A 13,346-nucleotide genomic window follows, 5' to 3' on the forward strand; every position below is an offset into this window, starting at 1 on the left:
ATGATATACTCAAGGTAAAAGTCTAAAGCTTGAGAATGATGTGAGAAGTGGCGTAGTAGGCTAAGCTTCCACCTATATCACCGGCATCCCATATGGGCACCAGTTTGTGTCCCGGCTGCTTCTCTTTGGATTCAGCTCTCTGTTTATAGCCTGGGAAAGCAGTAGAAGATGGCCCTGCACCCTGCAGCCATGTGGGAGACCCAGAAGAAGCTCCTGGCTTCTGGCTTCCGATCCGATCAGCTCATCTCCAGCCTTGTGGCCATTTGGGGAGTGAACCAGCAGATAGAAGACCTTTCTCTGTCTCTCCCTCTCTCTGTAATTCCACCTCTCTTTAAAAAAAAGTGATGTGGAAAGCAAAAGCTTCTGCTCCAATATGGTGTTGGCCGGAACAAGTCAACACCAACCCAGAACCAATGGAGCAGAGAAGTCTCTCGGAAAGCCTGGCAAAGGTGAGAAGGGGACCAACAATTGTGGTAGGGCCGTACAAGGATTTACTGCAATTCCAGACTGAAACCCCAAGTTCTTCATGGAGCCTAGCAAACGACTTCTAAAATGTCGTGGAAGAGCAAAGGGATAAGAATACTTGACATATTTTTAAAGAAGAAAAAGAAAAAAAGCAAGCCAGAATGGGACTTCCACCAGCAAAAATCAAGATTTGAAATGAAACCACAGATTTTCAGGCCAGGCCATGTGGTGCTAGCAGAGAGAGAGGCAAGTGAAATAAAATAGAGGGCCTAAGACAGACCCACATGGATGTGGAAACTCATTATAGGATGACCCTAACATTGCAAATGAATGTCAGATGGAGTGCAGACTTAAATAGAACAGACAACATTTAAGACTCTGGGGACAAAATATGAAAGAATATTTTTACATCTTTGGCTTCGGGGAGGATTTCTCAGACATATGAAACAGGGCAAAAGACATCATAATTAACAAAAGAAGAAACAGAGGAAACTCAATTTTACTGGAAATTAGGGGGAGACAAATGACAGCCACTATGAGAAATTGTTTCACACTCACAAAGAAAACCAGTGCTCCCCAAGATGTAGGGCAAGGGGAACTTTTATACACTGCTGATGTCACCTCAAACATTTGACCATACATGTGCCTTAAAACCCAACCGTTCCACTTTTACATATCCATCCTATAAACATTCTTGGGCATGTGGATTAAGAGAAAGATTTAAGAATGTTCACAGCAACATTGCTTGCAATTGCAAAAACTGGGACCAACACAATGTCCAAAAATAGTTGGACAAATTGTGGTATATCCTTTAAAATCTGTCAATTTTTAAAAGTTTATTTAAAAGGCAGACAGAGGGCCCGTTTTGTTTTCTTTACTCCCCAGATGCCAGCTGCAGCAGCAGCAGCAGCCAGGACTGGCCCAGGCAGAAGCCAGGAGTCCAGAATCCCATCAGGGTCTCCCACAAGGGTCGTAGAAACCCAAGTACATGAGCCATCCATCACCTGCTGCCTCCCGGTATTAGCATGATGCGCATTAGCAGGGAGCTGGAAATTGGCGAGGAAGCCAGAAATCAAACCCACTCCAACATGGGATGCTGGTGTCCCAAGTTATGTCCTATTCACTGTGCCAAACGACAGCACTAAATTGTAGAATGAAATACTATATCCCAACAACATTGAATAACAATCTTAGAATGCAGAGAGACAAATGCAGTTTATAGAAGAATCATGCAAAATGCTTCCATTTACCAAAAGTTCAAAGACAGGCACACATGAACCACACAGTGATTAGGGATAGCTCTATTTGTGATGAGAATAATTAACAAAAAAATTCAGGGGGCTGGCTGAGCGGGGAAGGCTCTTTGCATTTCACCCCAGGCAGCGTCAGTGGAGCGGCAGGGCTAGACGCCAGAACATGGAAGGCTGAACTGGAGATAACCACACAAAAGACAGCTGGTGCAGTCGACTCATTAAAACGATGTCGTGGGAAGTAGGAGCAGGTTCCGTTATCGCGAAGCCCGAACATTATCATGTGTAGAGCGGACTTCTTTCTCAGGAGGCAGCTGGAAGGGCTGATGGGGTGGACTGATGAGGCTGGCTGTGATGGAGCCAAACACAGGGCCAGAATGGGACTGCAGGCACGGGCAGAGATTTAGGAGTCTCCTTTCTCTGGCAAGCCCAAAGGCTGTGTGCCCACTTGGAGCAAACAGGATCTCCAGGCAGCTCAGCCACGGCTTGCCTCCGTGCTCACAGAGCCTCACCCCGCCTCCCCTCTCTGGGCCAGGAATTCCCATTCATCAATGTCTGGAAACAAATGCAGACTAGTCAGCTCCCAGGGAGCACTCACATATCTTGTAGGCTGGCTTGGGCTTTCGGTTTCTTTCTGTGCGATGGCTCTGCCTGCTCCCAAATCTAACTTAAAACCTCATCTCCCTGTGTCTTTACCAGGATGCTGTAAAAGGCTCTCAGGAAAGTGGAGCCTTCTGGTACGTTTAGAAGTTGATTCAAGGATAACAAAAAAATAATAATAATAAAAAAGAAGCTTATTCAAGGGACAAGCTAGGGAAAATCTACGCTGGAAAAGAGAAAGGACTGCAGTGAAAGTTCAGGTGTATCCATCTTTGAGGGTTTTCCTGGAGCTTGGCGGTGACCTGGGAGCTACCTAATGGGCAGGGCAAGACAAGAGGATCTCCAAGAGCTCCAGGTGCGGAGCCAATCTGAAGAAAGCCAGAAGCCACTCAGGAGAGAGGGTTCACACCTGCCAAGTCAAAATGCGTCTGCCCTGTGGTTTCCCAGGGAGCAGGGGAAACTCAACTGTGGATCCTCCCCTAGCTTAGGAAGGGTTCTTGGGATTCCCCTTGCCTGAAGCCACCGGAGGGAGAGAGGGGAACACACGCCCCCAAGGAAAAGGAGGGGATCCTCTCGTGTCTCCCCCTCCTGGAAACCAGCCCTCTTTCAGCCGGGATAAGAAAAGTCAGGAGCAGGATTAGCTTCAGGTGAGACAAACTCCATTCCAGGGTTGCACCTGCCTTCTTCCAAGCTCTCAGGGGTCAGGAGACTGTTGCTCAGGCTCTTCCAGGGGTTGAACGAGGTCCCCTGGGTTTAGCAATAAGGTACTGAATACTCGCTGTGTTCAGGGTGCTCTTCTAGGTAACGAGGGAGTAGCTGTAGAAGAGAACACACCGAGACAGTGGTATGCAAAGTGCGATGCAGGTGCAGGGTTCAGCCATGCCTCTTCCATAGAGGATGGCTACTTCCAGACAAGCTGTTCGCAATAAAGGCCTCCTTCCGCCTCCCCAGCTACACACGTGAAGCTGGATCACCCAGCATTGGCCAGCTTCCACTGAGTGGCCCCAATTAAGGGAGCTGTGGATTTGTTGAGATATCCACTTGGCCCTGGGTTGAGGGTTTGCAGTTTCTCCTCCCAACCCACCCTACTCCAGGACCTCCTGGTCCCTTTGGCCAGAGGAGGCCTCTCGGGACTACGGGTAGCAGTCCCCTCCTTAAGCGGGCTGCAGACCAGGCACAGCCCGAGCCCCGCCGTGCCCAGGCCGCCCGCTGCGGGGCGCTGAGGCCCCGGTGTTGGAGCCGCCGCCGTTTGGGGCGGGGCGGAGGGCCCCGCGCCGGGGGGCGCAGCGGGCCGGGCCACAGGTAACCTGCGGGAGCCGCGAGCGATCCAGGCGTGGGGGCGGCTGCAGGCGGCGGCGCGGGGCGGCTCCCAGGCCGGGGGCCACGGGAGCCAGCGGATCCCGTCCGCATCGCGTCCCCTCGGCTCCCGCCCTGTGGCCGGCATCGGTTCCTGCGGCGCGGACGACCGGCGCGGGAAAGAAAGGTACCTTGCGACCTAAATCCGAGGGCCGGTGCCCCCGCCCCGGGGTGCCTCTGACCCTGGAGGTCGGTGTCGGGGTAGCGGGCGCTGCTGCTGCGTCGGCGCCCCAGATGGCGGACCGCAGGGTGGTGGCGGGGTGACCCCGAGGGAGCGCCTGACCCCTGTCCAGCGGCCTCCGGGGAAGCTGGGGTCGGAGGGGGGCCTCCTTGGGGCCTCCTGAGAGCGTGAAAAATTGGGGCGGGAGTGTGGGAAACTTTTTCGTCTTTCTGGTCCTGGGTCTCTGCGGCGAGCGCGGAGAGTTTGAAGAAGCTGGTGGTTAGGGGCCGCGGGCGCGAGGAGCACCCCGTGTGGCCGCCTTGGCGCTCCTAACCGTCCGGGCCCGGGGGCCGAGCTGCAAGGTCGCGCCCGGCCCCCACCTCCCCACGCCTCCAAGCGCCGCTACCGAGTGCAGGTGCAGGAGTGCGGCCGGTGGTGGCGACCCCGCGGAGTCTGGCCTGGCCGAAGAGGGCGCACTGTCGGGTTGGGGTTCAGGCGTCCTCTTTGCGACCCTTGGCTGGGGGAGTTAAGTAGGGGCGCTTCGGGTAGTTCTGGGGGTCGGGAGGGGAGATGGGGCATTAGCTGTGATCCCGGAGAGCAGGGCTGGAACTCCGCAAAAGCGGTCTGGCATTTTGTCCCTGGAGAAGAGTGGGAAGGTCACGTGGTGGTGATGGTGGCGGTGGCGCATTGAATCCTGTTGCCTCCACGTGTTAGGAGAGTGACTTGGAAACACCCTTTTCGTTAAACCTTGGTTTTTAGAACTGTAACCCGGAGGCGCCGTCCATTATCTGGTAGTAGTGTGGAAATTCTGCGGATTGAGGCAGGGGAAATGCTTTGCAGGTTTAGTGTGATTTGGAGAAATGTGTTGCGTGATGACTTATGTTAGGGTGGTAGCTGCCAGGCCAGTGTCCGTGCTGAGACCTGGGCGGGGGAGAGGCGGAAGAGCTTCTGCATCTCCAGGTAGCCATGGCAACTTTGTCCTTGCATGAAGTGGGCGTTTCCTCTCCTGTGTGCTTTGCAGGTGGTGAATAAGTGATTTTTTTTAAGACTTCGGAGTACAGATTATTAATGGGAAAAGAGTTCCAGCCTCTAGGTGGGGAAAAAGCAGAGGGGAGGGTACAAGAGGGATGAAGACAAATTCAGACCGAAACCCAACTAGTTGCGCAGGTGTTGAGAGGTATAAACCAATGGTGATTTTAAAAACCGTGCATTTAGGAACTCCTTATTTGTTCATGGTGGCTCAGCTTGGTGACGGCCACACTTCCCAGAGAGTGGGGGCTGGCCACGGATCAGACATCCAGAGGAGCAGAAAGCCGCCAGATACACCTTCAGGGTAACAGCGAGCCCAGTCCTGAGGACCCCTCTGCCAGCTGAGGACCTAGAACTTTGCCAGGCCTTGTTAGCCCTCCCCATGACGCTGCCTCACTTCTGCCTCCTCCCAACCCCCCACCCTGCAAGGAGGCATTACTCTGGATGCATTTCACATGGACTCTCTTAAATGAAAGGCTCTGGGGAAGAGGTTTCCAACCAAGAACTTCCACAGCACCGCAGAGCTTTCTCATTAAGCTTAGGAGCAGAATTTTGAGAGTAAGATGCAAACCGCAAGAAAGCTTGAAGTCTCAAAGCACTGGGGTGGCCTAGTCCCCTCTCACTCACTCTCTTCCACACACACACACACACACACACCGGCTTCTCTCCCAGACTCCCAGGGTGTGTTGTGTCTGGGTGGGGTGTGCTTGGTCTCTTCCAGCATAACTTGGAGGCTATAATTTTAAAAGCTTTGCCGGAGTCCCTGAGAATTGGAAAAACAGTAATTTGTGTGTGTGTGCATGATAGAAGCTTTTTTTTTTTTTTTAAATACTAATAATCAGGGGGCATCGTATGGGATTTGAAGGATTAAGCTGACTGCGAGTGACCTCTAAGAATGGTTTTAATGAAAATTCTTCCTTTCCTGGTTGTTAAAAGTTAAGAGTTACACAGTTCTCCTCAGGGAGTCTTGCACAGGCCTCTGTCCCTTCCAGGGAAATGCAAAAATCCTCCAACTTGGTTCCTGGAGCCCTTATTTGAGTAATTTTCTCATAGTTCTCCCAGGTTTAAGCAGTTAATAGAATATCTAGATTCAAACAACTTAGCATTTGTATCCTTTCAGCTTAGAAGCCTTTCAAAGGAAAAATACACATAAGCTGAGAGAAAAAATGTTTTCTGTCATATCTAAATAACCACAATTATTAACTACCAAAATGTGTATGTATCCATTATTGCTCCTCAAATCTGGGAATTGGACACCATCACGCTAATTTCCCATCCCACATTAATTTTTCCATAGCGTTTGCTTTTTATCATAGCAAGCACTGAAAACCCCAGCTTTGCAAAGATATGACATCACAGATAGGCATGTAACCAATGTAAGCTGAGGCTGTGAAATACCTCTGGTGGGCTTGACCTTGTCCAGCGTGCTCAGTGCACTATTTCCCTGGAAAATTCTGAATATCCTAAACTGGCTCTAGGAGTTGCTCCACTTGTAAAACAGCCAGTCAGAGTGCAAAACAGCTAACGTCAAAGACGTGCCAAGTGACACGAGATCGTTACGAAAGGAAAAATGTCTGATTGACCTACATGGGGCGCTGTACCTAGAGCAGTCAAAGCTGATGGTGGTTACCAGTGGCTTGAGGAGGACGTAATGGGTCCTGGAGTTTCCAAGATCCGGGTGACTAGCTGGAGGCTCTGAGGGAAAAATAACTGGTTAGGCTCAGTCCAGGTTGGAGCAGAAAGAAAGCTCTGGAAGCTGGTGGGAGAGGCACCAGGGCACTAAAGAGGGCCCAGAGACTGAGGGAAGGAATCTACATGATGAGCTGGCGGAGCTCTGTAGCCAAGATGTTCTTGTAGTGTTTGCTGATCTTTCTTGAGTTAGGGAACTGTGCGAATCTGAAAGCTAGGGAACTCCTCCCCCCTAAATAGACTGTAAGAAAGTTCATGCAAATGCTTACACGATTTCAGGGATATCTTGGAACTTCGGACCCTTTGGGTTAAGGACTTCTGTTTGATTGGAGATTTAGTGCCTCTTAGATGGGAACACACTTGTAAGTATTGTAAGCATTCACTGTCAATGAGAGGGCGGAGCTCTCTCTTGCAGGTCTCTACCCTTGAGTGGGAATGGGGCCGGCATGGGACGGAGAACCCTTTCACTCCTTGGCGTTTCTGGCTCGCGGGCCTGCATCCCTAGCCTCAGGGCGCTGGTATAGTCCAGCAGTAGGGAACTGCCAATAGAATTCTGTTCTTACTGGTTCAACTTTATATTTTGAAATGATATTAGTCTCATCACACAAGTTGCAGAAGTAATACATGCGCTCCCATTCTATCTTGAAACACGTCAACATTTGCATTCATCTTAGAAGCCCTTCAATAAGTCATTTCTCTCTTGCAGCAACCAAAGCATACCCTGCTAAGACAGGCGAGCTGCTATAACGATCATTTCCAAATCTCCAGTGAAAGTTCATTACTAGTTCACACAGTGTGCAAACTGGTTATCCCTGGAGGGCAGCCCTCCTAGGTAGCTCTCTTCTCTCCTTCAGTTAACTCTGGACTCATGGTCCCTTCCTTTCTTTCTTTTTTTTTTTTTTTTATCTGACAGGTAGAGTTAGAGACAGAGGTCTTCGATCCATTGGTTCACCCCCCAAATGGCCGCTACGGCCGGCGCTGCGCCCATCCAAAGCCAGGAGCCAGGTGCTTCTTCCTGGTCTCCCACACGGGTGCAGGGGCCCAAGCACTTGGGCCATCCTCCACTGCACTCCCGGGCCACAGCAGAGACCTGGACTTTAAGAGGAGCAACCGGGACTAGAACCTGGCGCCCATATAGATGCCAGCGCCACAGGTAGAGAATTAATCAACTGAGCCACAGCACCAGCCCCAAGTCCCTTCCTTCTTGTGATGCCACCATCTTCAACTTGCGGTCTCCAAAGTGACTACAATTGGAGAGGGAGGATAGGAAAGACATACCACATGATCTTCGTGTGCCAGCAAGTGTACCACCTCGCTTCTGCCAATTCACTGGCCAGAACCACTCCCATGGCCACACCTAGATTCAAAGAGACTGGAAAATAGATACCTGGCTGGGCAAGCTGTTTGTCGGCGAAACCATTTTCTTTGGAAGGGTGTAAGAACTCTTGGGTGGAGAAGTAACCATTTTCATGCAAGTAGGCTGGCTGTTTTGCTGCAAAGTGTAACTGCCATCAATGAATTGCTTTCTGGAATTCAAAAGATATGTAGATGTGAAGTTCTGTCTCCATAGTTTAAGGTGTAGATGTTCCTTCCATGCAGGAAATAATTGTAACACGATTGCCATGTGCACAAATAGAATGGATGAAACCAAATAGGTTCAAGCATTTATTAGGGACTTGGGTGTATTTAATTTACTCAGTCTGCCAGCCTTGTAGGGAATTGTGCATTTGAGAAAGGTGAAGGGGTGGCCGATCAGCAAAGGACAAGAATATGCATGTCTTAGGGCTTCGTGAATGTTATCACAAGAGTTCAGCTACTCATGCAGCTGGCAGTAGGCTGGTGTGAAACTTCCACTGCAGAAAAAAGTCTTTCCCATGGAATGTATTACATAATCACACAGTGTATGTGTCACTTTGACTTATTTGCTCTTAAGGGAAACTTAGGTTGTAAACCTTGGACTTGCTTCCCTCACTTGCTTGAAAGAAGTTTGTACCCCGGAGGACACCATTTGGCCGTATCTAGCACCTAACAGCTACAAATGGGACACGCTGAGGGATTAAAGGATGATCACGTGAGATCCCATACCCAGTTACTCCTGGAGAGCCTTTGGTAATGTAAACTAATTCCAGCCATGTTTAGTTTACCTGTTACTACTTAGGTGTGGGCGGATCTCCCAAAATAAACCAAGTAATTTAAATTGACCATATTTTAAGTCCTAATTTTTATTTTTTTATTTAAAAATTTATTTTTTTATTTTTGACAGGCAGAGTGGACAGTGAGAGACAGAGAAAGGTCTTCCTTTGCCATTGGTTTACCCTCCAAAGGCCGCTGTGGCCTTCGCACCGCGCTGATCTGAAGCCAGGCGCCAGGTGCTTCTCCTGGTCTCCCTTGGGGTGCAGGGCCCAAGCACTTGGGCCATCCTCCATTGCACTCCTGGGCCATGGCAGAGAGCTGGCCTGGAAGAGGGGCAACCGGGACAGAATCCGGTGCCCCTACCGGGACTAGAACCCAGTGTGCCGGCACCGCTGGGCGGAGGATTAGCCTGTTGAGCCATGGCGCCGGCCTTAAGTCCTAATTTTTAAAAAAGTTGCTGCTGAACAACACCCCAAACTGATTGGAAGCATTGCTGTAGAACCCCCAAACTGGGTCCACTCACTCAACGTGCAGAAAGCCAGTCACTGACACTGGGGTGGTGGAAGGAAGTAGGTGTTCATTGCAAAGCACGGAGCAAGGAGCCAGGTAGCTATTGCTTAATTCCTGGGCTCCCCAAATCAGTTAGGAGTGAAGGTTCTTCTTCTTCTTTTTTTTTTTTTTTTTTTTTTGGACCGGCAGAGAGAGAGACAGACAGAGAGAAAGGTCTTCCTTCCATTGGTTCACCCCCCCCAAATGGCCACTACGGCCGGCATGCTGCACTGATCCGAAGCCAGGAGCCAGGAGCTTCCTCCTGGGCTCCCATGCAGGTGCAGGGCCCAAGCAATGACTCCTTGAGTTTAGTGATTAGAATCAGGCCAGCTGAATCACTCCACGTCCATGAATTCCTTTTGATAAAGGACAGGCAAGGACACCTTGGGCTAAGGGAGACAGACAAGAGGCTGGGTCCTGCTTTTACATTATAGGGGTTCGGTTTCAAAGTTGTCATGTTTCATGGTGCCTGTGTTGGTATAGGGAAGGAAAAAAATCACGTTCCCTCTACCTTTGTGAGTTCTCAGCTGAGCCTGCTGTAAGAAAAGATAGATTAGCAAGAGACTAATAAGCAATAGTTTATTAACATGTATGTTTCACATACACATCGGAGAAAACTCAAGGAAAGAGAGGCTTTGAAAGAAATGGCATGGAATTCTGGCCTATGTCACATTTTCAAAAGAAAAATACACTTTTAAGAAAAATACAAGATAGGGGCTAGCACTATGGCCCAGCAGGTTAAGCTGCCATCTGCAGTGCTGGCTTCCCGTATGGGTGCCAGTTCATGTCCCGGCTGCTCTACTTCTGATCCAGCTCCCTGCTAATGCACCTGGGAAAGCAGAAGATGGCCCAAGTTCTTGAGCTCCTACATGTACCACATGAGAAACTCAGACGAAGCTCCTGGCTTTGGTCTGGCCCAGCCTTGGCCATGTGGCCATTTAGGGAGTGAACCAGCAGATGGAGGATTTTCTCTCTCTCTCTCCCTGTTTTTCTGTAACTCTGACTTTTAAATCTTTTTTTTTTTTTTAAAAAAGGGCAAAAAAATGTTTCTAGGGGCAAAAAATTGTAGGAAGGCACATATATGAGAAACCAATGGTAGATAACTAATTAGTACAGTTGGTTATGTAGGTCCCTCTGGTACCATCTCCAGGCTGTTCAAGATCTAAAGGTATCCTTGGTGATCAACCTTTGTCTTTCCTGGTAGGGAAGAGAGACACCTTTGTAAATTCATGTCCTGCTTTTAGACAGATAGGAGGAGGGCAGAACACTCCCACTGTATCTGCTTCAGTTGTGTAGAGCTCATAATGATCCTTATGCCGAAGCATATTTTGGCGTGCTATACCTGCTACCCTTCATTGGAATTAAAGATGCACTAGACCAAAAATTGGCAGATTATAGCATGGGTCCAATATAGACCTCTGCTGCTTTTGTCAATAAAAGTTTTTTTTAAAAGATTTATTTGTTTTGAAAGGCAAAATAACAGTAAGCAAACAAGCACTCTTCCATCTGCTGGTTCACTCCCCAAATAGTCGCAAAAATTCAATCCTGGTCTGCCACTGGGGTGGTAGGGGTCCAAGTACTTGAACCATCATCTGTTGCCTCTCAGGGTGTGTATCAGCAGAGACTGGATAGGAAGTGGAATCGGAACTTGAACTAGGCACTCCAATATGGGATTAGGCATCTCAAGTAGGGGCTTACCCTGCTGCCCCATGACACCTGCCACCATGCCAATAAAGTTTTATTGGAACACAGCCACACACACTCGATCCTTTCTGTACTGTCTACAGCTGCTTTCTTTTTTTCTTTTTAAACTGCAAATTTTATTCTATTACCTCTTTCCCAGAAACCTTTTACTTAAGGTATATAAACTTCATGCACTTCATAAGTACAACTTTAATATAGTGATTCTTCTCACCCTACCTGCCCTCCCATCCACGCTCCTACCCTTCCTTCTCCCTCTCCTATTCCCATTCTTATTTTTACTAAGATCCATTTTCAATTAACTTTATACACATAAGATTAACTCTATGCTAAGTAAGGAGTTCAACAAATAGTATGAAGAAAAAAACCTATCCCTCAACAGTTGAGACAAGGGCTGTTCAAACTTATCACATCTCAAAAGTGTCAATTTCACTTTAGATTACCCTTTAGAAAGTGCTCTATTATCACAGATCAGAGAGAACAAGAGGTATTTGTCCTTTTGGGACTAGTTTATTTCAGTAAGTATGATGTCTTCCAGTTGCAGCCATTTTGTTGCAAATGACAGGATTTCATTTTTTTCTTTTTTTAATGCTGTGCACTATTCCATGGTGTACATATCCCATAATTTCTTTTGTTTGACAGGTAGAGTTATAGACAGAGAGAAAAAGGTCTTCCTTCCTTTGGTTCATTCCCCAAATGGCTGCTACGGCTGGCACTGTGTTGATCTGAAGCCAGGAGCCAGGTGCTTCTTCCTGGTCTTCCATGAGGGTGCAGGGGCCCAAGCACTTGGGCCATCCTCCAATGCTCTCCGGGGCCACAGCAGAGAGTTGGACTGGAAGAGGAGCAGCCGGGACTAGAACCTGGTGCCCATATGGCACCGCAGGCGGAGGATTAACCAAGTGAGCCATGGTGCTGGCTCCTCCCGTGATTTCTTTATCCAGTCTTCAGTTGATGGATATTTGGGTTGATTCCATATCTTGGCTATTGTGAATTGAGCTGCAATAAACATGGGGGTACAGATAACTCTTTCATATGCATATCTGCTTTCAACAGTACAATGACAGTGTTGAGCAGTTGCAACAGAGACCCCATGGCCCACAGAACCTGATACATTTACAATCTTTAACTTTATGGGGAAAAACTTGCTGACCTCTCCACACAGTTTAACATTGACCAGAACAGTTTGAGAGCAGCTCTGCTTCTGGTTGGAACCTACTTAGTCTGACCCACTGCGGCCTTGCCACTTTGGTGGGGGCCTAAGACTTACCCGATGAGATAGTTAAAATGTACTACATGATTTTGAAGTTATATTTCATGACCTTGGGCAAACTACCACGTCTGTCTTCCAGTTGGCTATCTGTCTTGTCTGTCTGCCAGTTGGCTTCCTTAGACCACTTTTTTTCAAATGTACATGTAGAAATCCTCCAAGGAATCTGCTAAAATGCAGGTATTCCAGCTCCTTTGTAAACTCTGAGGTCTGGGGAGGTAAACACTTAAGAAACAACCCAGGAAACCAGGTTCCATCCTTGAAAATTCTCAGACCCTGGGGGCAACTTGTCTAATTCACTTAAAAGTAGTTTATCTGGCAACTCTAGATGTACTGCTTGTCTCAACCAGCATGGAAGCCTTGCTTCCTCAGTGGGAGTGTTTGGAAGCAGAAGGGGAACACCCAGTGGTGTTAAGCATCCACGTTGTGAACAGCCATGAGCTTACCCTACAGATCAGATCACTCGCCGCCCGCATCCAGCCACAGACCCCTCTGCAGCTTGAAGGCAGGCAGGGGGGCTGCAGCGAATGGGACTGGTGTACCCTGGAGCTCCCTACGCCTCCTGATGCGGGGAGAGAGAACACTTCAAACCCGAATGGGCACTTGGGCCCTGGGTAGTTGTCTTTTTCAACATCAAGGTAAAAGTTAGTAGAAGAAGGGGTTACGATGAGAGGGAGAACCTAAATCTGGTGCTTTACTGGCACTTCAAGAGCATATGGTTATTTAATTGCTTATAATTTCCTTAATCTCCAGAATCACTGTATCAGGTTACTTGACACCCGGTGAGTGGCTTGCTAAAGCTTTTGTTTTCCTCCCTTTGTTGTTCAAAGACTTAGGAAAGAGCTGCAATCCAGCGATGAATAATAGCAACACCCCTGGCACCTGTTGGGCTTTTTTTTTTTTTTTTTTTCCAATTTATTTGAAAGACAGAATGACCCAGGGAGAGACAGAGTGAAAAAGATCTTCTGTCTACTGGTTCACTCCCCAAATGGCCACCAGGATTGGGCCCAAGCCAGGAACCTGGAGCTCGATCTGGGTCTCCCATGTGAGAGGCAGGGACTCGAGCGTTTGGGCCATTTTCTGCTGCCTTCCCAGGAGCACTACTAAGGAGCTGGATTGGAAGCAAACAGATGGACTCCTGGTCTCA

At 48.7% G+C, this 13,346-nt stretch overlaps 1 protein-coding gene across 2 annotated transcripts in view; it reads left to right on the plus strand.

Moving 5' to 3' along the window:
- The first annotated feature begins 3,760 nt into the window (after positions 1 to 3,760).
- Positions 3,761 to 13,346, plus strand: part of ANKRD6 (ankyrin repeat domain 6) — a 206,192-nt gene continuing 196,606 nt past the window's right edge. For both annotated transcript variants that reach the window (XM_062186503.1, XM_062186505.1), the window contains exon 1: positions 3,761 to 3,798. The gene's annotated coding sequence lies outside the window, so the exon portion shown is untranslated. The remainder of the gene's footprint in view (positions 3,799 to 13,346) is intronic.

This window comes from Lepus europaeus, chromosome 3 (assembly GCF_033115175.1).
Source record: "Lepus europaeus isolate LE1 chromosome 3, mLepTim1.pri, whole genome shotgun sequence".
NCBI classification, from domain to species: Eukaryota; Metazoa; Chordata; class Mammalia; order Lagomorpha; family Leporidae; genus Lepus; species Lepus europaeus.